This window comes from Ursus maritimus, unplaced genomic scaffold, assembly GCF_017311325.1.
Source record: "Ursus maritimus isolate PB19 unplaced genomic scaffold, ASM1731132v1 scaffold_19, whole genome shotgun sequence".
NCBI lineage: Eukaryota > Metazoa > Chordata > Mammalia > Carnivora > Ursidae > Ursus > Ursus maritimus.
This window is the reverse complement of record NW_024424341.1, coordinates 14,091,566-14,118,345: the sequence shown is the minus strand read 5'-3', so window position 1 is coordinate 14,118,345 and position 26,780 is coordinate 14,091,566. Positions and strand designations below refer to the sequence as shown.

Sequence of the window (26,780 nt, the reverse complement as noted above, 5' to 3'; positions counted from 1 at the left end):
CTACCTTTTGGATGCCCCATATGCTTTTAAAAATGTCTAAGTCCCAAAGGGCAATCCCGACCTCCCTCTCCCTGCCCGAACTGCCTGCTTCCACCACCACCTTCCCCACGTCCCTGAAGGGCGGCTTCCTGCTTCCTGGAGCTCAGGCCAAGGAGGGCTAACTTTTTCCATGTGTATGGCAGACTCTCACTTCCTCCACAGCTGCCGCCTGAACACGGCACCACCATTTCTCACCTGGATCCTTTGCACCGGGAGACCTGGTACCTCTTCTGCCCACCCCAACACCCTTCATGGAGGCTCAGAGTGTCCCCATCACGCTGCGGCCCACAGCAGTTGCCTCCGTCACGCAGAGCACCCCTCCCCCCCCACCGAGTGAGAGCCAGAGTCCTTTCCAAGGCTATCTGATTGTTTGAACAGTTTTTAAAAAACCAAACACGACAACTTTATTTTTTTTTTAAGATTTTATTTATTTATTGGAGAGAGGGAGAGAGAGACAGGGATAGTGACAGAGAGCACAGTGGGGAGGAGAGGGAGAGGGAGGCTTCCAGCTGAGCACAGAGCCCAACACAGGGCTTGACCCCAGGACCCTGGGATCATGACCTGAACCGAAGGCAGACGCCTAACAGACTGAGCCACCCAGGTGCCCTGAAACATAACAGGGCTTCGGGGACATAACAAACAGGCTGTTTGTTGCTTTTTTTTTTTTAAATTAATTTTTGGCACTTTATGTTCACAGTTGAGAAAACTGTTCATTTTGTCAAGAATGTTCAAATGTGAGGGGCACCGGGGTGGCTCAGCTGGTTGAGCATCCTACTCTTGGTTTTGGCTCAGGTCATGATCTTGGGGTCATGGGATGGGGCCCTGCACCAGACTCTGTGCTCAGCAGAGAGTCCGCCTGCGATGCTCTCTCTCCCTCTGCCTCCCCCCCAGCATGCACGCTCTCTCTCTCTCAAAAAAAAAAAAAAAAGTTCAAACATTAGTAGAGCACACAGTTGCCTATGATATCTTCCTGTACTTAGAAATCTCGTCTTCACATTTAATTCAGTTTATTTTGCTTTGTTTTTTCTCCTTATTAGATTGGCGAGCAGCTGCTGTCTCTTATATTTAAAAAGACAAAACAAAACTTTCATTTCCATTTATCAATTCTGTAGAATTTTCTTTTTTAGTTAAAATTTTTTTTTTATCTCCCGACTTCTCTTTACTGATTTACTGAGATTGCTCCTCGTTAAGTTTATGAGAGTGGATTGCTTAAATCATTTCTAGTCTTTTCATTTTAAAAAATAATAACGAGAAACCACTTTTGGCCAATTTCCATAAATTTATGTCAAGTTTCTATCAAATTTACATTACTAGTAGATTATAATTTTGAAGTGAGTCATTTAAGTTATTCTTTAAACCTCTGCCATTAATTTTTTTATTTTACTATGCGTACAAAGAATAAGTTCTATGCAATTTCTGCTTTGGGGAAGTATGTTGAGATTTTCCTTTTTTGCTTGGCCTATGACAAATTTTAAAATATCCCATGACATTTGTAAAGTTATTCTTTTTCAATAAATATGGATTTCAATCCCCCAAATTATGCCAAAATAAAGTCTAGAGATGGGGCCAATACTTAAATGTAAAAAGTTACACAGTAAAAGTACTAGAAGACTACAGGTGTTCAATTTACGGCAATTCTTGAAGTCGTACGTTGAATTTTCTATGCATTTTTTCTACATTATGACTTCACAAGGCAGTTAAAAATTTTTAAGTGCTAGAAGAAAACATGGGGAAAAGTTTTAAAAACAATTCCACAATACAGAGGGTTTGGTTAAGCATGACACAAAACTCAGAAATCATAAAAGAAAAAGGGAATGAAATCGATCAGGTCTAAATCAGAAGTTTGTATTGCCAAAGAACTCAACAAATAAAAGGAAAAGACAAATGGCAAACTGGGAAGAGTACCTGTGAGCTGCGTCACAGACAAAGACATGAATGCCTTTGATACATCAAGAGTTAGTACAAATCAATAGGAAAAAGACCAACGACCTGATAGAGCAGAAGGCAAAGAACATGAACTGTTTACGGAAAAGGAAATATGAATGGTTCTGAAGTATATATGAAAAGATGTTCAACCTCACAGGAAGTGAAACAAATACACGTTAAAAACGAAAAGAGACATACGGTTTCCCAGCTCTTAGATTGTCAAGGAAATTACAGAGCTGGCAAGGCTGTGGATTAACAGGCATTTGGATGCATTGCTATTGGGAGTGTATACCGACACAACTTTGTCTATGAAGACCGCAAACGCCGCATAGCCACGCCTAGCAACCCCACGCTCCGGTATTTATTCATCACGTGCAAGATACGCTCAGGAACACTTAACGTGGCCTTGCTTATAGCAGTAAAAGATTGAAAAAACTCTAAATGTCCACCGAAAAGGAGCTGGTTAAATTATGGCACATCCCCACGACGTCATTAAAAAGGAAGCGGCGGAGTGATGGGGGACGAGCTACAGAATGGTGTTCGCCACACACGTGCACATTCCTCTGGCCGGAGCCATTTCCCACACTCAGTCCTGCTCTGGTTTCGGTTTCTGGCCAAACCGCCTATCAGCTTCCCACCACCACTCAGATAAAGTCACACTGCGTTAATACGCCCGCCACAAAGAAGGTACGACCTATCCATAAGGTGGCCAGGGAAGGTTCAAAGGATGAATAAACAGATGGTCTTTCGCCATCGGGTCGCAGGGCACCTCCCGGCCCTCTCGTGCACCTGCCCCGCACCTGCCGCCATGGGACAGTACGCACGGCCCCACCTCCCCATCCTCCCTGCTTGGCACACCCTCTGCCTCCAACACCCTTCCCCTTTCCTCCCACCTGGCTAACTCCTCCTCTGCACCCAGCTCGACTCCGGGAAGCCTTCCAGGCTGCCTTCCCAGACCAAGCCATGGCCCCCGCCACTGCCCTTCACTCCTTAGCGTTCTTTTCTTTCTCGTCCGTGCAGGTCTGGCCACTCCGCATTGGCATTTCCTCTCGGCCCACCCACTTCCCTCTGCACGGTGGCAACAGCTTGGGGGCCGGGGCAGGGCCTGATTCTGGATCAGAGCGCATGCCTCGCACCAGGGTCTTGGATTTGAGTCTCTACTCGTTGCCAGCTGTGTGGCTTTGGTTAGGTTACTTAGTCTCTCAGTACCTCAGTTTCCCCAGCTGTAAAATGGGGATGTTCTAGATCAGGCTTCTAGAAGCAGAGCCCAAGACAGGGGTTCCTGCAGAAGTTATTTATTGACAGGGTAAGGGAAGTCTTGCTTCAGCCTGACACACAGTGGGGGTTGGGGGGGTAGCTCTGGAGTGTGAATGACCCCACAGAGTCTGTCCTGTCCAGTCAGGGGGCAGAGAGGCTGGGCCGTTACACTTCCATATCAGTCAGTCTTTGGCTATGGGTCATGCCCAATGGATGGGGGAGGGAGGCATCTCTGTATGAGATGACGGCTATTAGCCACGGGTAATCCTTCCAGAAGGGTGCCGATGCTGGCAGCTTAGGCCCACAGTGGATGAAGGATGGGTGCACTGGCTGACTGGGGGGGAAGGAGGTGAGTGACAGGGAGCACCATCAGAGTCTGCTGTGACCGTACTAACATCTACCAGGCAAGGTCACTGGGAGATGAAGCAGGCACAATCCCCCACGTGGCATCCAGCCCACGAGAAAGGCTCAGAACATGTCGACTATGATTACAAATGGCCCTGCTGTTGTTTCCTCTGTAACCCCAGCCCCCAGCCCAGGGTACAAGGAAGGAAGGGAGGGATGGCAGAGAGGATACGGCTTGAGTCACAGACTTCTGATTACTGTTCCTTTGGCTTCTTCACTCTTCCTTGACTTCCCGGGCTTGGATTATGGGGGAGCCCCCAGGAGGCCGGGGGGACCTGTCTTCTTGTCCACCAGCTTGTTGGGACCTGTCTCCTCTTCTCTACCAGGGGGACCCCACCTGCCTTTCCTGCCCCCGGGGGCTGGTGGGGAGGGTCAGGCCAATGGAAGCCCCGTCCCTGTGGCACTGGCAGGCCTGGTTCTGCCCCTGGCTCCTGGGCCGGGGTGGGAGAAGAGAGGACAGAAGGGGGCAGCTGATGATGGCCAATGGAGAGAGAGGGACAGAGGTAAAAAGGGCTCACGTCTAACGTCAGCACCAGACAGGCCACGGTGGGTGGGGCCATATGAAAGGTGGGCCTGTCACAAAAGGACCTGCAAACACTTGGACAGAAATATCCTGCAAGGAAAGGAAAGGGAGAGTCCACGGAAGCTGGTTTCTCAGGCCCGTGTGGACAGTCAGGCTTGGCCACCCTGGGGCGAACCAGACCCACAGGGGCCCTCACAGCCTCTCAGAATGCCCCGTGCCAAGCCCTGCCAAGGGTGACGACAGCAGCCTGGGGCTCCGCCCTCCCCCAGGGGTGGCTGGCGACAGTCCGAGGCCTCAGAGGATGCCTGAGCCTCAGTGCGAAGGGAGACGGAGCTGGAAGAGGCCTGGCTGCCAGTCCGTGCCAGGCCCATTTTATAGACAGGGAAACTGAGAGGCCCTCACAGCAAATACGCAGCCCAGGCAGGGCCGGACCAACCGGGTGGGCTCTTTCCGGGAGGCTGGTGCAGCCCCAGCCCAGGAATGGCCCCCCTGTCATGGGGGGTGCCCCCTGGCATGCAGCTGCAGAAAGATGTCAGCAGCCGTTTCCTCCCTCACCCACAAAAGCTGGTGGGGCAGGCAACAGGGGTCCTCGACGCGGCACGCTTCCGCGGGGGGATGATGACGTGGGTTGACGGTTCCTTTGAAAACCATCATCTTCACTGTCCTCACAATGTCAGGGTCCCCCCAGACTCACAGTCGGTCACAGGGCTTTTCTGATGCCGTGGCTCCCAGGGGTGAGGGCATTTGCCAGGTCACGGCTAGACAGCCACAGAACCGGCAGAGGAACAAACATCCCCTGGGCCTAGAGCCCTCTGGGGGGATGGAGCGCAGAGCTGGGCAGTGGCGAGGGACCCAGAGAGGGCGGCGCAGCCCAAGTGTGCACTCTGGGCCTCAGGGCCAGGCAGTCCCTGCCCCGCATCCAACGAGGTCTCCCTCTTCTCGTCACTGTAGACTGGGGACTCTGGGTCCCAGCCCATGTCACCGCGTTAAGTCACCTCCTTCACCCCCACCACCTTCCTGCTCAAAAGGCTTGGTCTTTCCACCAAAGGACCCCCTAGGGTTTCCAGATGTACCCTCCTCTGGGATCAGAGTGCCCTAGAGCCGGCAGGTGACCAGGTAGTGGCCCTGCCTCCCCCGCCCAGCCCTGGCGGTTTGGGCCCAGCACCCACACGTAGCGGCCGGTGAGCCTTCCGCGAGAAGGCTTTCACCCACCACGCTCCCGGGACCTTCCAGGCCAGGTCTGGGGTTCCCAAACTCATTCGCACATTAGAATCATAGGGGCGGGGGGGGGGGCTTTCAAAAATTCCAAGGGGCCACACCCTGGACCAATCGCAGCATCATCTCTCGGGCTGGAACGTAGGCATCTATACCTCTCCAAGCTCCCCAGGTGATTTTCATGTGCCGACAAGTTTGGGAACGAATGTTCTAGGCATGACGACAGCCAGCTCTCCACTCCCAGTTGGGGGAGACTAGTTCTGTGTTCCCTCGAACTTGGCGCCCTGCTTCTCCAGCAAACCAGAGCCAAGTGATTCTTGCCCCCTGAAAGGCTGGGGACAGGAAAGCCACCAAGATGGCCTTATTTAGATGAAACCCTGTGCGTGTCTCCCAATGACTAACATTTCCGTCTCTGGCTTGTTCCTTGGCACCCTGCGCCCCAGCTCTGCGGCTCGGCCAGCTGCTCTCACACAGGCCCCGGCTCAGCATAGCTACAGCCAACTGGAAACAAAGCCGAGGTCTGGAAATCCCCTCTTTATCTCCAACCATGCGGTTGGTGAAGATCCTGGAGGAATATGGTTTTGGGATTCTGGGGGCAAAGTCAGACAGAGAAGGGAAAATACCATATAATCTCACTTACATGTGGAGTCTAAAAAACCAAACCAAACCAAACCAAACCAACCAATCAACCCAACAAACAAAAGATAACAGAGAACGGACTAGTGGTTGCCAAGTCGGGCTGGGTGGGGGCTGGGCAAATGGGGGAGGGGTCAAAAGGTAGAAACTTCCAGATATAAAGTAAATACATCATGGCGACATCATACACAGCAGGGTGACTAGAGTTAATAATACTCAATTGCAGGGGCACCTGACGGGCATGTGACCCTTCATCCCGGGGTTGTGAGTTCAAGTCCCGTGTTGGCTGTAGAGATTACTTAAAAAAAATTTTTTTTAAATCTTGAAAAATGGAAAAACTAATACTCTTGCATACTTAAAAGTTGTTAAGAGATCTTAAAAGTCCTCAACACCAGAAAAAAAATTTTTTTTGTAACTGTGTGCTGACAGACGCTCACTACACTTACTGTGGAGATCATTTTGTAATGCATGTAAATATCAAATCATTATGTTGTACCCTTGAAACTAATATAATGTCACATGTTAATTATACCTCAGTGAAAAATGAAAAAAAATTTTTTTGAGAGAGAGAGAGTGGTGGGGGAGGGGCAGAGGGAGAGGGAGAGAGAGAATCTCAAGCGGATTCCATGCCCAGCAGGGAGCCCAACGCTGGCTCTCACAACCCTGAGATCATGACCTGAGCCGAAATCCAGAATTGGACGCTTAACTGACTGAGCCACCCAGGTGTCCCCAAGATGAAAAAAAATTTTTTAAATAAATAAATAAGACCTATGCTGAATCCAGAGACTTTTTCCCGACTGAAACACCATACTACCTTCAACAAATAATCTTCTTTTCAAAGGAAATTACCATTTCCATAGATCTTTATTATTTTTCTGCTTATAAAATATAATCGGTCATTTGAAAAGTTCTAAACATTGCAGAAATATACAATGAGAGGTTTATAGCTCACAATCTCACCCTTTAGGGAGAGGTACATAATTTCTAAGTTGTTTTATGCACATTTGAGGACATTTTTGCCTGATCTGAGACTCAGAAAACCATTTCCTTTAAATTTTTCTAAGAAGCATCTCACATTTAGCTTTGTTTTCTAAAGTAGAGTTCACTACGAACAGAAGATAGCCCTCAAAACAAAGAAAAAAAAAAACCAAACAAAGTAAACAAAACCAAAACAACTCTGCTGAAATAGAACCAGAGTCAATGCCTGCCCACAGCTCTGATCTGGGGCCTGGCCTCCTGTTGCTGAAAAGGAGTCCAGGAGTGTGAGAAGCATTAATCCAGCACCAACTGAGACTTTCTTCTTGACTAATCTGGAAGGATTAAAAGAACTGAAAAGAAGATAGCGTTCTCCTGTTATGACTCAATTTACATGAATGCCCTAACTGCATACCTCCTAAAATCATCTTGTTGACTCCTACTGAATAAGTCTGTCTATGGAAACAACTGACCCACCCATTTCAAGAAGAGGATCCCGGGGCCCAGAAATGCACAGGACACCTTCAAGAATGCAGGGAAAAGGCTTCCATGAAGACCCCTGAGTCAGCAAGCTATTTCTGACTATTTCTCTCTACAACCAGAAGCCACAACAAGATCTGAATGCCCCAGAGTCCCAGCTCCCCAGGGTTTGAATGCTCCCTCCATTTCCCATGAGGGGCAGAAAGAACCACCAAGGCAAGAGGCTGAGGGGCATTTGGGGGTTTGGTGACCGTACAGGCTCCAACGCTCCCCCAAGGAGACGGGTGTTGGGCGTATCATGCAACCTCCCAGCCGCCTGCAGCTCCTACATCTGCACGGTGTTTTAGGAGAGAAACTTAGAAACGTGGTCTCAAATACTTTAAAAACAAAAGTCGAGGAGAGGATGCTGGGAAGATGGCAGAGGAAAGCACCAGGACTCTGTCTCCCCACTGAGACCACAAGTGCGCAGGCACAATCTATCGGACAGAACTGTTCTGGAACTCGGGAGTCTCTTCCAGGGGAACGCATGGGTGGTAAATGCGGTTAATTTCGGCCAGTTCCGGCTCTAAGCCCAGTAGCAGCTATCCATACCCCAGACCCAGCCACAGGGCAGACAGCTGTGCGTATGTTCCTGGGGTAGCTTGCACACAACTTACAAGAATCGGGGTGAGTAAAAAGGACCCTGTCCTCCAAATACTGGAGATTTGTGCTCTGCCTGCTGATTGCTGCTTCTGATCACAGAGGTGCAGAAAGAAAAGGCAGGCAGTCCTTGGTAACTCCCCTCATTGCTGCATGACCCTCTCCTTCCAGTTAAACTCTCAGGAGATTGAAAGGGCCAAATCCCTTTGTTCCCACCATTATCCTTCCCTTTTCCCCTTTCTGGAGCTAGATATTAAAGACTAGGACATTCAAAAATGACTGCATATGAGGAGAAAATTAGAAAATGACCACATGTGCCCAAGGAAAACTCAGAAAAGACAGAAGAAGACGTTAAGTTGACACCTCAGACTGATCCCCAGCACAGAGACAGCCCACAGCCACACAAAAAAACCAACACAGTAAACAGAAACAATAACAAAACCCCAGCAAACTGTGGGGAAAGGAGAGAATCTGATCTCCAGAGTTACCAATGATCATACTCAAATGTCAAGCGTTCAACAACAAAATCACAAAGCATATGAAGAGACAGGAAAGTATGACTCATTCGAAGAAAAAAAAATTAACAGAATCTGTCCCTGAGAAAGACTTAATGGCAGATCTATCAGACAATGATTTTAAAACAACTCTCGTAAAGAAGCACCCGCCTGGCTCAGTCACTGGAGCGCACCACTCTTGATCTCAGGGCTGTGGGTTTGAGCCTCACGTTGGGGGTGGAGACTGCTTAAAAATAAAATCTTTTTTAAAAAAACTGTCTTAAAGGCTCAAAGAAGTAAAGAAAGAGAGAGTCAAGAAAACGATGTGTGAACAAAATGAAAATATCAATGAAGAGAAAACTTAAAGAGAAATCAAAAAGAAATTCTGAAGCTGGTGAGTACAATCACTGAGATGGAAAATTCACTACAGGGATTCAAAGGCAGATCTGAACAGGCGGAAGAAATCAGGGAACTTCAAGACAGGACAGTGGACATTACTGAAGCTGATGAACAAAAAGACCGAAAAAAAGCAAAACAGAGAGGGAGGCAAACCATAAGAGACTCTTAACTCTAGGAAACAAACTGAGGATTTTTGGAAGTGGGGTGTACGGGGGAATTGGGTCACTGGGTGATGGGCATTAAGGAGGGCACTTGAGGGAATGAGCACTGGTGTTGTATGCAACTGATAAATCACTAAATTCTACTCCTGAAAATAATAATACACTATATGTTAATTAAATTGAATTTATTTTTAAAAATATTTTATTTAGCTATTTGAGAGAGAGTGAGAGCAGAGTGAGAGAGCAAGAGTGGGGTGGGGGAGGGGCAGAGGGAAAGGGGGTAGCAGGCTCCTGGCTAAGCAGGACTCTGGGATCATGACCTGAGCAGAAGGCAGCTGCTTAACCAACTGAGCCACCCAGGCGCCCCCTAAATTGAACTTAAATTAAGAAAAAAGAAAAAAGCTGAGGGAGTCCATCACCACTAACCCTGCCTTACAAAAAAATGCTCAAGAAAGTCCTACATGGTGAAATGAAAGGACACTACACAGTACTCTGAAGCTGTATGGAGAAGAAAAAGATCTCCATAAAGGTTAGTACACAGGCAATTATAAAAGCCAGTATTATTGTAACAATGGTTTGTAACTGTACTTTTTGCTTTCTACGATTTAAGAGCCTAATACATTTAAAGAAAAACAATTATTAGTGTAAAAGCTAGTCTCGTTGTAACTTTGGTTTGTAATTCTAAATCTTCTTTTCTACATAATTTAGGAAACTAATGCATTTAAAGGAATGATTAGTGTATGTTTTGGGGCACACAATATTATATAAAGATGTAATTTTGTGACATCAACAACTAAACGGAGTAGGGACAGAGCTGTAAAGCAGCAGAGTTTTTGTATGTTACTGAAGTTAAGCTACTATAAATTCAAATTAGAATGTTGTAACTTTAGGATGTTAAATGCAATCCCCATGGTAACCACAGAGAACATAGCTACAGAATATACACACAAGGAAATTTAAAAAAATTTAAACATTTCAGTACAAAAAATTAACTAAACCTAAAAGAAGACAGAATGCAGGAAGTGAAGGACAAAAAAGCTACAAAGCCTATAAAAAAAACAAATAGCACAATGACAGAAGTAAGTCCCTCCTTTTCAGTCAATACTTTAAATGTAAATGGATTAAACTCTCTAATCAGAGATTGGCAGAATGGATAAAAACACATGATTCAACTCTCTGCCGTCTATAAGAAACTCACTTGAGATACAAAGACAAAAACAGATTGAAAGTAAAAAGAAGAAAAAGATATTCCATGCAAATAATAACCAAAAGAGAATAGGAATGGCTATATTAATATCACAGAAAATAGACTTTAAATCAAAAAAGGTTACAAGAGACAAAAAGGGACATTATATAATAATACAAGTTTCAATAAAGCAAGAAGATATAATAATTATTATAAACATTTATGTGGTGCCTGGGTGGTTCAGTCAGTTAAGCATCTGCCTTCAGCTCAGGTCATGATCTTGGGGTTCTGGGATTGAGCCCGGGCCGGGCTCTCTGCTCAGCAGGGAGTCTACTTCTCCCTCTCCCTCTGTGCTTGCTCTCTCTCAATAAATAAAATCTTAAAAAATAATTATGGGGGCGCCTGGGTGGCACAGCGGTTGAGCGTCTGCCTTCGGCTCAGGGCGTGGTCCCGGCGTTGTGGGATCAAGCCCCACATCAGGCTCCTCCGCTATGAGCCTGCTTCTTCCTCTCCCACTCCCCCTGCTTGTGTTCCCTCTCTCGCTGGCTGTCTCTATCTCTATCGAATAAATAAATAAAATCTTAAAAAAAAATAATTATGAACATTTACATACCTAACCACAGGCCATCGAAATGGAGAAACAGACAGTTTTACAATAGTATTCGCAGATGTCAATGCCCCACTCGCAATAATACAACCACCAGAAGAGAAGTAAGGAAATAGTGGACTTAAGCAACACAATAAACCAACTAGATAACAGACATAGAGAACACTCTGCCCAACAAGAGCATACACATTCTTCCCAAGTCCACATGCAGCATTTCCCAGGATGGACCATATTTTAGGCCACAGATTAAGTCTCAGTAGATTTTGAAAGATAGATATCACACGAAGTATCTTCTCTGACCATGAGATGAAATGAGAAACCAGTAACATAAAGAAAACTGGAAAATTCACAAAACCGTCAAAATTGAAACACACATTTTTATTTATTTATTTTTTAAAATCTTATTTGTCAGAGAAAGCGAGAGAGCACAAGCAGGGGGAACGGCAGATAGAGGGAGAAGCAGACTTCCCATTGTGCAAGGAGTTGGATGTGGGACTCAATCCCAGGATCCTGGGATCACGACCTGAGCCGAAGGCAGATGCTTAACTGACTGAGCCTCCGAGGCGTCCCATAAACCACACACTTTTAAACAACCAATAGAGCAAAGAAATCACAAGGGAGGTTGGAAAATACTCAGAGATAAATGAAATAAAAAACACAACACACCAAAACTTATGGGACATTTATGCTAAAGGAAAAATTTATCGTTGCAAATGCTTATACTAAAACACAAGGAAGATCTCAAACCAACAGATTAATTTACAATTTAAGGAACTGGAAAAAGGAGAACAAACCAAAACCAAAACCACCAGAAAAAAAGGAAATGATAAGTATTATAGCAGAAGTAAATGAAATGGAGAACAGAAAAACAATAGAGAAAATCAATGAAACCAAAACTGGTTCTTAAAAAGATCAACGAAATCAACAAACTTTTAGTTAGATAGACTAAGAAAAAAAGAGAGAAGATTCAACTTAACTAAAATCAGAACTGAAAGTGTACCATTTCTACAGAAATAATAAAGATTATGAGATTACTATGAACAACTGTATGCCAACGAATTGGAAAACCTAGATAAAATGGAGAAATTTCTAGAAACACACAACCTACCAAGACTAACTCACAAATAATAGAAAATCTAAACAGAGCTGTAGCTAATAAGGAGATTAAATCAGTGATGCAAAATCTCCCCATGAGGAAAAGCCCTGGACCTGATGGTTTCACTGGTGAATTCCACCACGCATTTAAAGAAGAACTAATACCAATTCTTCCCAAACTTTCCCAAAAATGAGAGAGGACGAAACACTTCCTAACTTACTCTATCAGGTCAGCATAACTCTGATACCAAAGCCAGACAAAGACACTATAAGAAAACTACAGACTAATATCCCTTACGAACATTGGTGTGAAAATCCTCAAAATACTAGTACACTGAATGCAAAGCCTATTAAAAGGATCATACGCTAGAATGTCTGGGTGGCTCAGTCAGTTAAGTGTCTGGCTCTTGATTTTGGCTCAGGTCATGATCTCAGGGTCGTGAGACTGAGCCCGGCATTGGGCTCGGCTCTCAGCAGGGAGTCTGCTTGAGATTCTCTCTCTCCTTCTCCCTCTGCCCCTCCCCCTGTGCTTATGCATGTGTGCGTTCTCTCTCTCAAATTAATAAGTAAATAAATAAATAATTTTTTTTTAAAAAGAAAGGATTATACACTATAACCCAGTGGGATTCATTCCTGGAATATAAGGATGGTTTAACCCATGAAAATTGATCAGTGGAATACACCACATCAACGAAAGGAAAAGAAAACACAAAAGATCATCTTGGTTGATACAGAAAATGCGTTTGACAAAATTCAACACCCTTTCAATATTTTTTTTAAAAAACTCAACCAACTAGGAATACAGGAAACTACCTTCACATAAGAAAAGCCAAGTATGTAAACTCATAGCAAATATCATACGCAACAGTGGAAGACTGAAAGCTTTTTCTCTAAAATAAGGAATAAGGCAAGGGTGTCTGCTTTCCCCAATTCAATGGAGCAGTGGAATTTTGAGCTAGAGCAATTAGGTAAGAAAAAGAAATAACATGCATCTAAATCAGAAAGGAAGAAGTAAAATTATCTGTTTGCAGATGATATACGATATTCTTATATGTAGAAAAACTGTTAGAACTAATACAAGAATTCGGCAAAGTTGCAGTAATACAAAGCCAACACACAAAAATCAGTTGTGTTTCTCTACACAAATGATGTCGAATCTGAAAGGGCAATTACAAAAGCAATTCCACGCACCACAGCATCAAAAAGGATAAAAGACTTAGAAATTAACCAAGGAGGAGAAAAAAACGTGTACACTGAAAACTACAAAACATTGTTGAAAGAAATGAAAGGCATAAATAAATGGAAACACATGAGAGGTTCACGGATTGGAGGACTTAATACTGTTAAAATGTCAATATTATCCAAAGCCATCTACAGATTCAACATAATACCTATCAAAATCCCAATGATTTTTTTTTTCGCAGAAACAGAAAAACCCATCCCAAAATTCATATGGAATCTCAAGAGACCCCACATAGACAAAGAATCCTGAAAAAGAACAAAACCGGAAGACCCATAATTCCTGATTTTGCAACTTACTGCCAACTAAGTCAGAACAGTGTGGTATTGGCATAAAAACAGACATCGAGTTGACTCTTGAACAAGACGGGTTTGAACTGCGTGAGCCCATTCGTACGTGAATTTCTTTCGAGAAATACCGTACTGTCAATGTATTTTCTCTTCCTTACGATTGTATTTAATAACATTTTTTCTCTAGCTTCCTTTATTGTCAGAACACAGCATATAAAACATACAACACACAAAGTACGTGTTAGACGACTGTTCCTATTATTGGTAAGGCTTCTAGTCCATTGTCTGCTCTCAGTAGGTAAGCATTCAGAGAGTCAGAAGTTATGCATGGATTTTTGACAGCGTGGGGGTCAGCACTCCTAACCCCCACGTTGTTCCAGGGTCAACAGTATAGACGAATTGGACAGATTAGAAAGTGCAGAAATAAACCCTTGCATATGTGGCCAAATGATTTTTGACAAAGGTGCCAAGACCATTCAACGGGAGAGGACAGTCTTTTCAATAAATGGTGCTGGGCAAACTGGATATCCACATGCAAAAGAATGAAGTTGGACCCTTACTTTACACCACATACAAAATTCACTCAAAAAGGATCAAGGGCCTAAATATAAGACCCAGAACAATAAGACTCTTAGGAGAAAACATAAGACAAAAGCTGAATCACAACGATTTGGCAATGATTTCCTCTTACCAAAAGTCACACGTAATCAGATATATAGAGAGATATACACACACAAATTGGACTCAGGAAAATTTTAAAGATTTTGTGCATCAAAAGACACACGATCCACAGAGTAAAAATGCAACCCACAGAATGGGAGAAATTATTTGAAAAACAGGTATTTGACAAGGGATTTATAATCAGAATATACAGAGAATGCCTACAATTCAGTAACAAAACTAAATGCCTGGATCTGAACAACAAAAAGACCAACAACTCAATTAAAAAATGGGCAAAGGCTTTGAAGTGACATTTCTCCAAAAAAGATACATGAATGGCCAATCAGTACATGAAACATGCTCAGTATCACCAATCCTCAGGGAAATGCAAATCCAAACTACAATGAGGGGCGCCTGGGTGGCTCAGTCAGTTAAGCAACTGCCTTTGGCTCAGGTCATGATCCTGAGGAACTGGGATCAAGTCCCCCACTGGGCTCCCTGCTCAGTGGAGAGTTTGCTTCTCCCTCTCCCTCTGCCCCTTCCCCTGCTCATGCACACATGTGCTCTCTCGCTCTCTCTCAAATAAATAAATAAAATCTTAGAAAAAAACCTAGAATGAGATTGATACCACCTCACACCCATTAGGATAGCTACTATCAAAAAAACAAAACAAAACAGAAAACAACAAAAACCGGTGAAGATGTGGAGAAATTGGAACCCCTGTGCACTGCTGGTGGGCATGTAAAATGGTACAGCTGCTGTGGAAAACAGGATGGTGAGTCCTCAGAAAAATTAAAAATAGAAGTATTATATGACCCAGCAATTCTGCTTCTGGGCATCTACTCAAAAGAACTGAAAGCAGAGTCTCAAAGGTTCACAGCAGCAGTATTTGCAACAGCTGAAACACAGAAGCAACCTAAGTGGGCATCAGTGGAGGAATACAGAAGCAGCATGTGGTATAGTCACAAAACGGAGTATTATTTAGCCTTATGCAGGAAGGAAATTCTGCAATATAGAACATGGCTAAACCTGGAGGATATTATGCTGGATGAAATAAGCCAGTCACGAAAAGACAAACGTTCTATGATTGCACTTACGTGAGTATCTAATCCATACAGACAGAAGACAGGATGGTGGCGGCCAGGGGCTGGGGAGGGGGGAACTGGGGAGTTATTGGATAACGGGCGTAGAGTGTTGGTTGTACAAAATGAGAAGAGCCCCGGGGATGGATGGTGGTGATGGTTGCACGGCGGTGTGAATGTGATTACTACCACTGAATATTTTAAGTGCTTAAAATGATTAAAATGGTAAATTTTATATCATGTGCCTTTTAACTTCATAAAAGTAAAGTCTCTATATTCCTTTAGAAGTCCACGTTGAGAACCTAGCCTAAGGAAACAATCCAGAATGTGAGCAAAGCCCTAGCCCCCAGGATGTCCATCACAGCGCTGCTCAGCGGGGGCTGCCTGACTTTCCCTGGTGGGATAAACTGGCTCAGAAAGCAAGCCGCCTGACATCCCCATGGCCTACCACGGAAGGCTAGGGCCCCCCCCACCCCCCGCCCCCGCCTCCACCCAGGGGAGGGGAAGGAAGGGGAGGCTGTAGTGATGAGGTCTCCTCCGGTGGAGGGCTCCGGCTGCAGGTCCAGCCTTTTGTTAAATTACATGCCAAAAAAAAAATTAACTCGGAATAAGCATTTTGAGCACAGAAGACTCAAAACAAGTCTTCTTCCTCCCCTTGTCCTTCCCTTCTCTTCCCTCCTCCTCCTTTTTCTTGCCATTGTCTCTGCCTGGTTCCCTCTTCCTCCAGACATCATCATGGTTCATGGTCCTCTGCCTCACACCCCTCAACTCGCCCGGTGCCCCTTATGGGAAGGCTATGCCTGCCTCTCCAAACACAACCGTTCTTGCACCCTCCATGTGCCTACCCCTTGGCCTAACTCATCTTTCATGACTGTGGTCACATCTCTGTGTACTTGTTTATTGTCTGTTTCTGTTGGCACATCAGTGAGACTTGTCATGTTCTCAGCTGTAACCCAGTGCCCAGCACAGGACCTGACATGTTCTGGAAACTCTGTGTTGAGTGGGTTAATGATTGCTGGGCGGAGCCAGACAGGAATTGGTGCTGTGAGTACCCACCTCCCATGGACCCGGGGCATCGCTCCATCAAAAATGCCCTTTGGGCATCCTACCTCCAAGAAGGTTCTGTTGGGGGGGGGTGTTTCCTCCCTGCATGATCTAGCCTCTCTCCACCTTCTCTCTCTCCTCCCTTCTCTTGGGAGCAAATACAGCACCGCACCCCTAGCACCCCCACGCCTCTCGCAGGCTTCATGCAAAGAATCTGCCCTGCCCACTGTGTCCCGGTCTCTGCTGACCACTTCACACACAGGCCACTCCAATCCTAATCACAGCATTTCCCCAAAAGTACTTCCCTTCCAGAGAGCAATCTGGTGGGAAATGTGGAAAGAATTAAAATGTCACATTTGGGTTTTTTAAAATATAAAACAGAGGAAACAGTCCATGTGTAGTAGAAGAAAACAAGACACAATCTAAATGCTTAAAAAGGTAGATATGGGTTCACCATTCTATGGACAACTACGCAGCCACTTAAAACGCCAGTATACTCATATAATGAAGAGTGCGTTTCCTTAATGTGCACAGTGCTTTTACAACTGAATAGGAAAAACACTAACAACCCAATGGAAGAGTGGAAAAAGAATATGAATAGACAGTCTATGGAAAAATGAACTACAAATGACCCTTAAATATTTGAAAAGATAAGAGAAATGGGCAGGGGGAGGGAGACACCATTATTCATCTCCTGGGTCTGCAAACAGGGAAAAATTTGGTAACACGCATGTTGGGGCAGGTGTGGGAAGCAGGCCGCCTCACACGTAGCTGCTGGGAGTGAGATTCAGTCCAACACTTAAGAAGGGTAATTTGCCACATTTATCAAAGTTCAAACTGCATACTTCCTTTCACTTGCAAATCCATTCCTGGATATCCAGCTTCCTTCCTTCCTTCCTCCCTCCCTCCGTCCCTCCCTTCCAAGTTTTATGTATTTATTAGAGACAGAGAGAGAGAGCACGAGGGAGAGCGTGTACACGTGTGCGAGCAGTGGGGAGAAGCAGAGGGAGCAGCAGACCCCCCACTGAGCAGGGAGCCCTATGTGGGGCTCGATCCCAGGACCCGGAGATCATGACTTGAGCCGAAGGCAGATGCTTAACTCACTGAGCCACCCAGGCGTCCCTCCTAGATGTTTTTCTTAAAGACTTATTCTCACATACGCAAACATGATGTTTAAACGAAGGTATTCATACAGCACCGTTTGGGAGAGCAAGAGACTGGAAACAACCTAAATGCCCAACAGTAGCTCAATTAATTCTGGCACAACCGTATAGTGAAATACTCTGTAGCTGTTGAAAAAATATTTTTTCTTTGTTTTGATGGGAAAGATTTCCAAATTGCATTAAATTTTAAAAAAGATAAAAAAACACTATCAGAGTATATCACCATTTGTAAGAAGGGGGAGATCCATATCTGTATTTATATCTATATGTATCTGTCTGTCTGTCTATCTCCATGTTTGTAAAGGCCCACCTGAATGATCTTTGGAAGGAGACAAAGAACCTGATGACACTGGTGTCTTCGGGGAGGGTAATCAGGTGGCTGGGGGACAGGGGAAGAAGGGAGACTTACTTTTCATTATATACCTATTTGTATATTTTATATTATTTTACTATATCAATGTGTTGGCTACTAAAAATGAAATAATTTCAAAAATGATATAGGATGTACTTTTCCTTTAATACATAATTCCATTTTATTCAGTTTGAAAAGTATAATTCCATTTTGGTTTTTATGTATGAGTCCGTTAAAAAACATGAATATACACACATAGAAAAAAGACTGGAAGTAAACCAAAGTGCAAACAGAGGTCATCTGAGGTCAAGTCAACATTCCCTCAGGCTCTCTGAAGTTCTCCTTTGCTAAATGTCAGAGGCATCTCAGGGAGAAGGGCTGCTAAAAACCTGCCTGGGGAAGATGCCTGTGTCTGAGAATTTATCAGAAGACGTCGGAGTGACCCACGGGATGGAGCAGGAGTGCCATCACAGAGAGTCAGGCTTGAAACCAGCAGGATAAGTGAGTGAACTCACGTTTCCCCACGACTCTCCTCTCTCCATCCCAGGAAAATGACTGGTTTCGTGCCCTGGTCAACGAGGGAGAAAAGATGACCACAGAACAGAAGAAGAGTCCGGGATCAGAGATGGCCAGAGGAACTAAGCTCACACCCACCTCCATCCTCAAGATTCACAGAGAGCTGAAGAACACTTAGGGCTTCCCAAAGGAACAGAATGGGGGTTCATGCCAACTTTACTTAGCGCTCAAGGCCCCATGAACCCCCACATAGCATATGGGTGACACAATCGTGCCCAGTTTACAGGTAACAAGTCCCGTGTATAACCAAGTGCTTGCCTGCCCCATCGCTTCTGCGATGGTTTTAAGTACAGTGTGTGGGAGAGACATGTTCTCCAAGGTGGCCAGAGGGATCAAAAATCTTCCCTTCTCCAGACAGCCTACACCAACGACAGCCAGACTGATCATTTTCCATTTTTTTTTTTTTTCTTTGTAAATCCTTTGGGTGTTTTCCTTGCAGACTGGGTTTCAGCCAAGGTAGACTTGGGGCTAGCAGCCAATGCTCAAAAAATAGATCTGGCGAAGGACACCAGTAGTTTATATCCTCAGAACACCTACGAAAGTTTTTACCAAGTACTGGCACTTGTGTTCATTTGCTTGGTCCTCCGTCCAACTCTGGAAAGCAGAAGCGAGGCCCTGGGCTGGTGAGTTAGTTTCCTCGCTTCGTTACAGTTGTAACAGAGCAGCCTCTGGGGGAGGGTCCTTCCTTGCCTTTTCTGGTTTCTGCTGCTTGCTGGAAATTCCTGGGGCTCCGGCCTTTCCAGACCCATCATTCTGATCTCTGTCTCTGCTGTCACATGGCGGTCAGCTCATTTTCAGAAGCTGACCTCCTCTCTTACAGGGACACCAGTCATACGGATTTAAGGACCCACGTACTCTGGTGTGACCTCATCTTCGCTGAGCACATCTGCTATGACCCTATTTCCAAATAAAGTCACAATTCAGAGACACTGAGGGCGAGGACTTCACCCTATCTTTCTCAGGGACACAATTCAATTCATCACAGGTGGGAAAAGACGTACCAAGAAGTTTTGTGGAATCTTCCTCAGCAGACAGGGGGGTATGTGTGTGTTGGGGGACAGACAGATGGACCCGGATGGAGGCACAAAGCTAAGCATACCACGAAAACTCTCCCAGAGAACTTTCCCTTCTGCTGGTCGGCCTTCACCAAGGACTCCCCGCTCTCTGAGTGCCTGCGTGGTGCTTTGAGGGGACCAGGCACTGAGGCGTGGCTCATCCAGCCGTGAGCCACGCTCTGAAGGACGTACGATCACACCCCCCCCCTCCGGTTCACAGATGAGAAAGTGACGTTCTGAGAGAGGAAATCGTCCACTGTCCCCCAGCAAACATGAGGTGCTGAGGCCGAGGCCCGTCTGCCTCCCACACCAGGCGCTTCGGAGACGAGGCAGGTGGGCGCGATCAGCCGCCAGCCGGGCCTCCAGGTCGACCAGGTCCAAGGACAGCCCGCTGCGGGCAAGCCTCGTGCACCTTGAAATAATCCGCTTTCCCGCCCATTCTGTCCTCCAGCGGGACACCGAGCCCAACGCCTTCCTGGGCTTACTGCTTCCACAGAGAACGAACGAGAAGCCCTTTGGAGGGAGGAGGCTCTAGGTAGCGCCCGGGGCGCAACCCACCTCCTGACACCCCCAGGTTCGGGAGGCGAGAAGTGCTGGTTTGCAAACTGTTTTTTAAGTCTGCAAACCCCCAATCTTTTAAAAAGGAAACGAAGAACCCCCAACTTATAAAACGGATGCAAACCAGGCTGAAGCTGGAGGACCTCTCCCGGACGTCCCCACATGCCACCGCAGCACACCCCAGGGTCCTGACCTGAGCGAGAAAAACGGCTGAACACCACATAAAATGCAAAAAGCAAGTAACAAAGTGACGCCCATGTGTTCGCCCTATTAGGAGGTTAAAACGTGCATCGGACACAGTCTGTGGCGATTTGACGTGAAGAAGTTATTGTTAAAAAGCTTACGGTCTTCAGGTAGTGCTGTGGTTATGTTTTTTAAAAAAGATTCTCTATCTTCTAGTACCTTCTGAAATATTTCGGTTGAAATGCTGTGATGTCTGTTTGTCATTTGTCTCAAAATGAGGTGTGGCAGGGATGAAGGGGGCTGAGGGATGCTGGAGTTGAGCGGGGGGACACAGCGCTTGCTTATATCCGCACCAGCAAGTTGGCACGCCTCAACCTCACTCCGTCCTTTCATCCTCAGGCGGTTGGGCATTGTCCATAATTTTTTAAAAAAAGCGTTTTTAGGCTAAAAAGTCTGAATTGTACAGAATGAGCGGCATGACTTCTGGAATGCTTTTTTTTTTTTTTTAATTATTATTGAGGTCGAGCCGCATACAATGCTGTATTGGCTTCAGGGGTAAAACAGCGGTTCCACAATTCTATCCGCCGGTAGCTACCCTCCGTCACCACACAGCGCTATTGTAATACCATTGCCTATAGTCCTACTACCGAGCGTTCATCTCTCTGACTTACATATTTCATAATTGAAACTTTGCACCTTTTTTGTAAAGCACTTTATTGAGGTACGACTGACATGCAAACAGCTGTGCTTATTTACTGTTTACAACCTGATAAGATTGGAGGTGAGTCTCCATCTGTGAATCTTCACCACAATCTATGCCAGAAGCCTATCCATCACCTCCAGAAGTTTCCTCCTGCGTCTATTACCCTTCCCGCGTGTTAACGCCAGGCTCTGTGGGGTGCAGCAGACCGCTAGCACTTACTTACCTTGTGTATCCAACAAGGTCTGTACCTCTTGATCCCCTTTATCCATTTCTCCCCTCCCCCCATCTCCCGCGTCTATAATTCTTTAAAAAGCAATTAAAAGTTAAAGTTCAGGAGAGTGGGGAGAGTGGGCAGAAAGGGGAGCGCAGCCGCGTACCCCGCCCCTCAGCCCGGGTGACCCCTACTTGCCTCCCTCTGCAGCTTGCACTCCTACCCTCAAACTCTGCCCGGCAGCGGACGAAGCGCTGCGCCGGCCGCGGGCGCCCTATCTGTCCACCGGTCCGTCAGTCCCTGCACCCTACCACCCGGCCCCCCAGCCCGCGGCCGGCGGCGCCCCCCGCCCAGCGGCCTCGGGCACCCCCTCCTCCCCGCGCCACTCGCCCGGCCGAGCCCGCAGCCCCGGGGCGCGCTCTCCACTCACCCGCTGCGCTCCGGACCCGCCGCGCGGCGCACGAAACTGAAAGCTGGCGGAGAGCGGCAGGGCCAGTGCTGGGAACCTGCGGCCGCTGCCGGGAAATCACGTGGATTCGAAGTGCCGCTGCCGGCGGGGGCGCGGGCTGGGCGGGGGCGCAGGGCGGCTCCCGCGCTCCCCACGCTGTGCGCCCCGACCCAGGCACGGCCCCCGGTGGCCACACAGAGGCAGGGGCGCGCGCGCGCGCGCGGAGGGGGTCAGGGCGCCGCAGGAGGACCCCAGGCTGAGTTCGCCTCTCCGAGGAGGCGGGGAGAGGGTGGGAAAGAGGAGACGGTCGCGGTGCAGGAGACAGAACCCAGCGGGCCTGGCTCCTGTCCCGCGATGCTCCCCAGAATGAAAAGAGGGGAGAAGGGGGTAACAGCAATAACTGGTCTTATTAACTGAGTCTTCGGCTCTCTGACCCTGTGCCAGACACTATCTAGGAATTTACCTAATCCTCAGAATAACCCCAAAATGCAGACCCCATTTTACAGATGAACAAACTGAGGCTGAGAGAGGCGAACGAATTTGTCCCAGTCACACAGGCGGAGATGAGGAAGAGAGGAACCAAGAGCGCTCAAGGGACGGAAGGAAGACGAGCTGCAGCAGCCCTGAACAGCGGCTGGTCCAACTACCCGTCCAAAGCCCCACCACAACCTCCTGGCCCTTCTGCGCCGCTCCTGGGACAGGGAGCTCCCTCCTCCTGCAGAGGACACATCCATCCTGGGGACAAGTCAGCCTGCTGGGAAGGTCTTCCACTCACCTCCTGGTGACAGCTTGCACTCTCAGGGCACTTCCACCCCATGTGAGTACGAGGATACTGCAAGCGAGTGGTCACGTTAGTGTCAGACGCCCCTGGATTGAAGTCCTGCTCTCCAACTACTGGCCAAACACCTTTCCTTGGGCCACCTCAACCGCTAGAGGCTCTGCCTGCCAGTCCCCCTGAGTGCTCCCGGTCAGCTTAGTGAGCCACACCCTTGCCCTGGGCCCCAAGAGATAAAGAGAAACAAGCCCAAGAGAGGCACGCCTGGGTGGCTCAAACTGGTAAGTGTCTGCCTTTGGCTGAGGTCATGATCCCAGCGTCCTGCGATCCAGCCCCCCAACGGGCTCCCTGCTCAGCCGGGGTCTGCTTCTCCCTCTGCCTCTGCCATTCTCCCTGCTGTGCTCTCTCTGTCAAAATAAATAAATAAAACCTTTAAAACAAAAACAAGCCCAAGAGAGCACTTGGAGGGGCCAGAGCAGGGGCTGGAAGGAACCCGGCTCAGAATATGGTGGCCTCCCATCAAATGTTCCTAAAGGTGAAGGGGCGTGCCTGGTGCCTCCCAGCCAGCAAAATACAGACCAGACCCTTTTCGCACCTTCGTGATGTGGACCCTGACCTCATCTCTCTCCCTCTCCTCTTTGTTCTCTGTGCTACATCAGCCTCCATTATGTTTCTTTCTCTTTTGGAGGGGGAGGGGCAGAGGGAGAGGGAGGGAGAGAGAGAACAAGCAGGCCTCACACCCAGTGCGGAGCCCTATGCAGGGCTCGATCCCATGACCCTGAGATCACGACCCAAGCCGAAATCAAGAGTCGGATGCTCAACCAACTGAGCCACCCAGGCGGCTGTCTGTTAAGTTTCTTGAATCCATCATGATTGATTCCTTCGGCCCCAGGGACTTTGCATATGCTAGTGTTGTCTTCTTTCCCCACCCCATTTGGCCAATGTGGCAGGATGGATTTTCTCTACACATCCTTCCTGGAGCCTTGTGCCTCCCAGTGCTGGGATGACAGAAACCTTTTGTATTACGGCCTGCAGGTAGGAAGAAGACCTGCTCTGAGCATAAGGTGGTCTGGCTGAAAATATGCTTATAAGAGATGTCTCCTCCAGCTTGAAGCCTGATTTGCTTTTTAGAGCTTCCATCCTCCTCTTCTACCAGAAGGCAGACCTCTGTGAGGGCTCCTTGCCCTCCCCACCATCCTCAGGACCTGAATCCCCCTGTGCCCCCATATTTCTTGTCCTACACTGGAACTACATGGAACAGAGGATGAGTGACAACTCAGGCAGGAAGCTGGTCAGAAGGGGAGATGGCACCTTTGATGCCCACCTTTGGGTGGACAAAGGGGCTGAATGGAGCCAGTGCTATGGGGAGGGGAGAGAAGGTCTGAGAGACGCTGTCTGCTGACCAAGGGGTAGACAAGGAAACCCAGCCAGGCCAATTCTAGCTTCCACCATTTCCTCTCCCAAAGCCACATGGGCAAGCAGATATCCAAAAGAAAGGCAAGTCCAGCTCCGTGTATCCCGTGGGGAAGGGAGCAGAAAGCTCTCGACAGGGCCTTCCAAAATACCCCCTGCACAGCCCAGTAAGGGTGTCTGAGATTGCCCCATTAGCGTCACCTCATATGAATGAATGTCCTACAATGTTGGGGTCAAAGGGGAATTTGGAGCTCATCAGATCCAACGCTCCCATTTTATAGGAAGGAGAACTGAGGCTCAGGGCTGGGCTTGCACCGGGTCCCAGCCTTCCAGCCCACGGCTCTTTCTGCCACATCAGGTTGCCAGTAGGGGACCTGTGCCCTTAAAGTGGGTTGAGCCGTCTTGTGTGGTGGCAGAGATAATATTCTCTGGGTAACCCAGAGACGGGGATCCACACTCTGGCCAGGGCATCAGCGTGCCATGCCACCAGGAGGGAGAGCTGCCTCGAAGGAAGGGGACCCAGGATTCCCCACGGCTGGAGGGTCAGAGGCATTTGTAGCTCTGCCTGGGGAGAGCCTGAAAGGTGAATGAGCGCCTCCCCATTGGGCTCATGTCCCCTGACACTCCTTCAGCCCGTACCTGACCTCGAGGATGGCCACTGTGGTGATCACGGACCACAGGAAGCTCTGGACAGACCTGGAGCCGCTGTGCCCATCAGAGTACTCCCCGGGCACACGAGTGACCCATGGGGCAGATGGCCCCACAGCCTGGCCGGGCACTCATCTAGATACCCACAATAAAGTACATCCCAACCCACACCTCTTGTCCTTCTCCCACATCAGGGGTACCTCTCCCGAGCGGTCCCTCCTAGGCCCTAGGGTGGGCTCTGTCGTCCCATTCCACAGAGGGGAAACCAAGGCCCGGGGGGCAGCCAGTCGGCCATTGCTCTCTTGCACCTCTCCACGCCCTTCACCCTACCACCTGCAACCTCCGGGCCTTCCCAGCAGACACCCAGGGAGAGGGGTGGGTCACAGGAAGAGACAAGGGAAGGATCGTGCGGTCTTATTGCCTTCGGTCCTGTTGCCTGACTTCCTTGAGAGCCTCCTGTCTGCTTTCTGGAAGGACAGAAGAAACTACAGAGCTTATCTCTCTCTCTCCCCGTCTACCCAAGACCATTTCCCTGTCTCAAGTTGGAAACTCTTCAGTTTAATTCTGAAATCAAAAAGAAAGGAGAATGTGGCCCTCTGTGGCCCTCCTCCCCCAGAAAAGAAACTCTAGTGATAATTCTAAGTGCCTCCATCGAATATTTAAAACCTTTCCTAAGAGAGCCCTCTTGAGCACTCTTCTGAGATCTGCCATCCCTGCTGCCAGGTCAGTGCTCAGAGGGTCCCTTCTTCCTGCCACTCCCTCCCTCTGGTCCTCCTGCAGATTCTTCCTCCCATTTAAGAGTCTCAGTAGGAGGGATTGCCTGGGGCTGCTCAGTCCATAGAGCATGCACCTTGGGGTCCTGAGTTCAAGCCCCACGTTGGGTGTAGAACTTACATAAAAGAAAAGAAAAAAAAAGTCTAGGTAGGGGTCTTGTCTCCCCAGCAGTCAGGTCGTAAGTCCTGGAAGGAAGGAGCCATATTCCCCCACCAATATCTCTGCCTGACACCAGAGGGACCAGGGAGAGATTTGGGGGGTCCACCACCCCCTCCTCTCGGCAGCATATACTGGGAATCCCAGAGGCTTGGGAGAGCTTCCTTTTGGAATAGGGGGCCTGGCTGGTAGTGATGGTACCGGGGGAAGTGAGCAGATTCACTGTGGTCCTCTCAGGACCCTGGACTCTGCACGGAGTGGCTGGAGGGTGTGGGTGGCCGCGGACCCCGGGGATCGTGGGGTCAGGCCTCACTCTCGAACTTCTGAAAGCTCAAGTTAGTGGTTTCCCAGCATCTGTGGCTTTGGGGTCACGTGGGCCCTTCCTGTCCTAGATTCTCACTTTTCCACCTTCCCAACAACTTTTTCCTGGTGCTCAGAAAACAGCGTGCACCAGGACCTCCCCACGCAGCACTGGCCTCTGTCTCCAAAATGAAAGCAGCATCACGGCAGGTGAGGCTTCGTCTGCTGGCCGCGGGGTTTACCTGCGTTTTTACTCTCTAGAGACCAAACAGACTAGCTGGGCGCTACTCCAAGCGTGGACCCTCCACTGGCAGCATCAGCGCAGAGAGGGACCTTGTTAGAAATGCAGATTCTCGGGCTCCTTCCCCACCAAATCGAAGTTTTGAGGGTGAGCCCAAGAATCTGTTTTAGCGCCCCCTGCAGGTGATTTTGATATACGCCAAAGTGTGACCCACAGATAACTTTGAAATAGCCCCTTGAGTGTGAGTCGTGAGTTCTGTTAGCACCTTCCCTGATTACCCGTTTTTTATTTTCTTCTTAACTCTGGGCACAGTTAGTGGTTAGATAGTCTTTTGTTTGGCTGGTTAGTTATTGGCATCTCTACCCATTAGGCTGTAAGTTTCATAAAGTCAGGAACCATATGGGCCTGGCCCAGGGTAAGAATTCAGTAGATATTGTTGAAAATACAGACAGATGTACATACATACATACAAGTGCCGAGGATGCAGAAACTCTTGACTCTGGTATGAATGTGACATCTGACCTTGAACGAGTGTCTTTCCGGTTCCAGCCTCTGGAACTCCCTCTATACAGCGAAGGGGCAGGCCCAGCTGATCCTGGAGGGCCGCTCCTGCTCTCTGCCATCTTAGCAGACACTCGGTTTCATGCCTCTCCATCCAGCCCTCCCACACCAGCCCCCCCATGTCATCTCCTCCCCCCCGCCCTCGCTCCCAAGCCTTCTGTAGTTTCTGCTGCTTCCTCCTGGCCTTTAAGACTCAAGACATGATCTCAACCTACTTCTTTACCTGACCTGCAACTCCTTCACACCCCAAAACAACCCCTGCCCTCAGCCACACTGGGAATAACCCCCCCAGCCCCTCAGGTCCCAACAG

The 26,780-nt window shown here is 47.9% G+C and overlaps 1 protein-coding gene and 1 long non-coding RNA gene across 8 annotated transcripts in view; one reads left to right on the top strand and one right to left on the bottom strand.

The window, feature by feature from the left end:
- NLRC5 (NLR family CARD domain containing 5) overlaps positions 1–23,114 on the bottom strand; it is an 85,546-nt gene extending 62,432 nt beyond the window's left edge. For 3 of the 7 annotated variants that reach the window (XM_040633336.1, XM_040633340.1, XM_040633338.1), the window contains exon 1: positions 21,585–21,709. The gene's annotated coding sequence lies outside the window, so the exon portion shown is untranslated. Of the gene's footprint in view, positions 1–21,584; positions 21,722–22,377 lie in introns of those variants that run through there. The other 4 variants (XM_040633337.1, XM_040633342.1, XM_040633341.1 and 1 more) reach the window with 4 other exon arrangements.
- LOC121103417 lies at positions 22,286–24,606 on the top strand. Its single transcript, XR_005835594.1, has 2 exons — positions 22,286–22,419; positions 23,413–24,606. It is a non-coding gene; the product is annotated as an uncharacterized LOC121103417 (long non-coding RNA).
- Positions 24,607–26,780: the final 2,174 nt, after the last annotated feature.